We start from the raw sequence: 4,786 nt of genomic DNA, 5'->3' as shown, positions 1-4,786 counted from the left end.
CAAAATCAATCTTTTTATGGTCTCAACTTACAGGTTTAATAACAAGATTTTTTACAAAAGTAAAAGACATAAAGAAGTTAAAATCAATAGAGCGAGAGTTTGAGATTTTAACTGGACAGTGTAAGTTAGGCATTAATTCTAGATCAGGGCGAGAGCAAGTTTTAGAGTTAATTAAATTCTGACCTTTTCCAAAAAGTATTTTTAAAGATTGAATGTGAGGACGAGAGTTAAGCATTTGGATTTAATTATATAACCTAAGTCAACAGAGCGAGAGTTTGAGATAAGGGTGTTTAAAACGGTCAGTATTTTCTTAAAAAGAGTTTCTGCAACTTTATTGTTTTCAAAATATGGTTTTTGACTTAATTATAAGTGACAGCAACATTAATATAAAATCATGGTTTATTCAACAGAGCGAGAGTTTGAGATAGAACCTTTAACCAATAAAGTTAACCGAAACGATTCATTTTAAAACCAAGAAACCGACAAAGACTTGATTCCCTAGTTTTGACGAATTACATACCGATATCCGTTTTATTAATATTTAATCTAGACATTAGTTTAGCTCTTAGTTTTTCCCCAAACAATCAAACATCTTCACCTTAGATTTACGTAGTAACTTTAGATAACGGTATATCGATTCATAAGTCCCTGTGGGATCGATATCTTTTAAAACTACGCGATAGAACTGTGCACTTGCAGTTTGTATCCCATTCTCGACTCACCCAGTCGAGCGATCAAGTTTTTGGCGCCGTTGCCGGGGACTTTTATTCAATCGATATCGTAACTCTTCCGTTACGCTGTAGAGACTAAGGTTTCTTTTTCTTCTATTTTCTTTCTTTCGTTGATTTGTATGCCACGCACTCGCTCTCAAGGCGAACCGCTCTATTTACGAATCAACGATATCGAACTATATCTCCGAGTCTTACGACGAATTCGGGAATATCGTGCTGAAAACAATCTCCCTCCTATAGACCTTCCTGATCTCAAAGATTTTCCTTCTTTAACCGAGATGGCAGAACCAGCTCGTGCTCTTAGAGATTACGCCGCTCCATCGCAAGATGAACCGCATTCAAGTATTGCTCCGCCCGCAATCGAAGCAAACAACTTTGAACTTAAACCTTCGTTGTTGCAGGCTGTGCAACAGAACCAATTCTCTGGAAATCTTACCGAAGATCCAAACCTTCATTTATCCGTATTTGTCCAATACGCTGATACTGTTAAAGCTAATGGTGTCACTTCAGAGGCAATTCGACTTCGTCTTTTTCCTTTCTCATTAAGAGATAGCGCTAGGAGATGGCTTCAATCTCTTCCTTCCAACTCAGTCACCACATGGAACGAGTTGAAGAAAGTTTTTCTTGCCCGATATTTTCCACCAAGCAAAACAGCTATGTTAAGAGCCCAGATAAACGGATTTAAACAGAAAGACAACGAGTCTCTTTTCGAAGCATGGGAAAGATACAAAGACATGATGAGACTTTGCCCACACCATGGTTTGGAAGACTGGTTAGTAATTCACACATTTTATAATGGTCTCTTATACAACACAAGGTTAACAATAGACGCCGCTGCAGGTGGTGCACTAATGAACAAACCTTATGCTGATGCTTACCAGCTTATCGAGAGCATGGCCCAAAACCACTATCAGTGGGGAACCGAACGAACAACAGTGGAAAAACCTCAACCGAAAACTGGCATGTACGAGATAAGTAACCTTGATCACGTCAATGCAAAAGTGGATGCTTTGGTCCAGAAGATTGAAAGTTTAAACGTATCACCTCCAGCAGCCGTGGTTGCTATAACTCAGAATTGCGAGGTCTGTGGAATCCAAGGCCACACTCCTGCGGAATGTCAACTCTTGACTGGAATCCAAACAGAGCAAGTAAACTATGCTCAAGGAAGCCCCTATTCGAATACCTATAACCCAAATTGGAAGAACCATCCAAACTTCTCATATAAGAGTAATAATGCTTTATACGCACCTGGACAGTCTCCAAATCAAGCCCCATCTATACCTCCAGGATATCAGAAACCGAATCCTAACAATAATACCCCTAGAAAATCCAACTTGGAAATCATGATGGAAAACTTTATAGCTTCCCAACAACAAACCAATAAAGATTTCTTAAACCAGAACATACACACTGGCGAACAACTTAAACAACTAGCAAGCAAAGTAGATGCCTTGGCTACCCATAACAAAATGCTGGAAACGCAAATATCTCAAGTAGCTCAACAACAAGCACCTACCGCTGCACCAACTGGTACATTCCCTGGACAACCCCAACCCAATCCGAGAAGCCAAGCTCATGCAATTATATTGAGAAGTGGAACGGAAGTGGAAGGACCGTCTGACCCAAGGATAGAAAACCAAAACCCTGAGAAATCCACTGAGGAAAGTGAACCTAAGGAAAAGGAAGAGAGTAATAAGGAAACCCTAGAAAAGAAGGAACCTTATGTACCTCCACCACCTTACAAACCACCTATACCTTACCCTCAAAGGCTTGTTAAAACCAAAGATGTAGGCCAATTTAGAAAATTTGTTGATCTCCTTAAACAATTAAACGTTACAATTCCGTTTACCGAAGCTATTACGCAGATGCCCTCATATGCTAAATTCTTAAAAGAAATTCTTTCTAATAAGAGGAAACTTGAGGATAGCGAAACCGTTACACTCCCTGCCGAATGTAGCGCTATAATCCAAAACATGCCCCCTAAACTCAAGGATCCGGGTAGCTTCTCTATACCCTGTCACATAGGAAAATTTGTCATCGACAAAGCCTTATGCGATTTAGGAGCCGGAATTAGCGTTATGCCCTTATCCATATGTAAGAAACTGGAGATGGGAGAATTAAGACCGACCAAAATGTCTGTGCAATTAGCAGATCGTTCCATCAAATATCCTGTAGGAATCCTTGAAAACGTTCCCGTACGCATAGGTCAGTTTTACATTCCCACTGACTTCACAATTATGGACATTAGAGAAGATGATACGACACCTATTATACTAGGAAGACCATTCTTAGCAACTGCCGGTGCAATCATAGACGTAAAACGAGGACGACTCACCTTCGAAGTAGGTGAAGAAAAAATTGAATTCATTCTTTCCCAATTCTTGAAAGCACCTGCAATAGAAGATACATGTTACTTCATGGATATCATCGATGAATGCATAAAAGAAGCAGAGTCAGGAGAAGACAAACCATCAGACTATCTTTTAGAGGACAAATCTAAACAATGCCTAGCAATAACACCAGATCCTACGCAGTGTCTTAACAAACCAACCCCTGATTTGAAAACACTTCCCAAAAATCTGAGATATGAATTCCTAGACTTAGAACTTGAACGACCTGTGATAGTTAATGCAGATCTAGGAAGACTCGAAACAGAAAAACTCCTACATATCTTAAGAAAATATCCAACTGCACTAGGATACCACATCACCGATCTTAAAGGAATAAGCCCTTCTATTTGTATGCACCGCATCATGTTAGAAGAAGACTGTAAAACCTCTAGGGAACACCAGAGAAGACTAAATCCGATCCTAAGTGAGGTAGTAAAGAAAGAAATAACCAAGTTATTAGAAGCAGGTATTATATATCCTATATCTGACAGCAAATGGGTTAGTCCTGTACACGTTGTACCAAAGAAAGGAGGCATAACCGTTATTGAAAACGAAAAAGGAGAAACTATAACTAAACGAATCGAATCGGGATGGAGAATGTGCATTGATTATAGGAAACTAAACAAAGCAACCCGAAAAGATCATTTCCCTTTACCATTCATTGACCAAATGTTAGAACGATTAGCTAAACATTCACATTTCTGTTATTTAGACGGTTATTCAGGCTTCTTTCAAATACCAATTCACCCTGATGACCAAGAAAAGACAACATTCACATGCCCTTTTGGTACCTTCGCGTATAGACGAATGCCGTTTGGTCTGTGTAATGCCCCTGCAACTTTTCAAAGATGCATGATGGCAATATTCGCCGACTTTCTCGAAAACATCATGGAAGTATTCATGGATGACTTTTCTGTATACGGACAAAGTTTCGAAGAATGCCTTGAAAACCTGGAAAGAGTTCTGGAGCGATGTGTAAAAGTAAACTTAGTACTTAATTGGGAAAAGTGCCACTTTATGGTACAAGAAGGAATTGTTTTAGGACACATCATCTCGAACAGAGGAATTGAAGTAGACAAAGCCAAAATAGAGGTAATCGAAAATCTTCAACCCCCAAGAACCGTGAGAGAAGTACGAAGCTTTTTAGGACACGCCGGTTTTTACCGACGATTCATCAAAGACTTCTCTAAGATAACTAAACCCTTAACCGGACTGTTGATGAAAGATGCTGAATTCATATTCGACGATAACTGTTTAAAAGCATTTCAAACTCTTAAACAAGCATTGATCTCCGCACCCATTATGCAGACACCAGACTGGAATGAACCATTCGAAATAATGTGCGATGCCAGTGATTATGCTGTAGGTGCTGTTTTAGGACAAAGAAAGGATAAAAAGCTTCACGTTATATATTACGCTAGCAGAACCCTGGATGAAGCGCAGATGAATTATGCCACAACCGAGAAAGAACTCCTAGCAGTGGTATTTGCGCTAGATAAATTTCGTTCTTACCTGGTAGGAGCCAAAATAATAGTTTACACTGATCACGCTGCTATCAGGTACCTTTTAACAAAAAAGGATGCTAAACCTAGACTCCTAAGATGGATCTTGTTACTACAAGAATTCGACTTAGAAATCAAGGACAAGAAAGGAACTGAAAACGTA

General features: G+C 39.3%; 1 pseudogene; it reads right to left on the bottom strand.

The window, feature by feature from the left end:
- Positions 1-1,394: 1,394 nt before the first annotated feature.
- On the bottom strand, positions 1,395-1,494 carry LOC127116478 (uncharacterized; annotated as a pseudogene).
- Positions 1,495-4,786: the final 3,292 nt, after the last annotated feature.

The sequence above is a fragment of the Lathyrus oleraceus genome, chromosome 1 (assembly GCF_024323335.1).
Source record: "Lathyrus oleraceus cultivar Zhongwan6 chromosome 1, CAAS_Psat_ZW6_1.0, whole genome shotgun sequence".
Lineage (NCBI taxonomy): Eukaryota > Viridiplantae > Streptophyta > Magnoliopsida > Fabales > Fabaceae > Lathyrus > Lathyrus oleraceus.
This window is presented reverse-complemented; position numbering and strand designations above follow the sequence as displayed.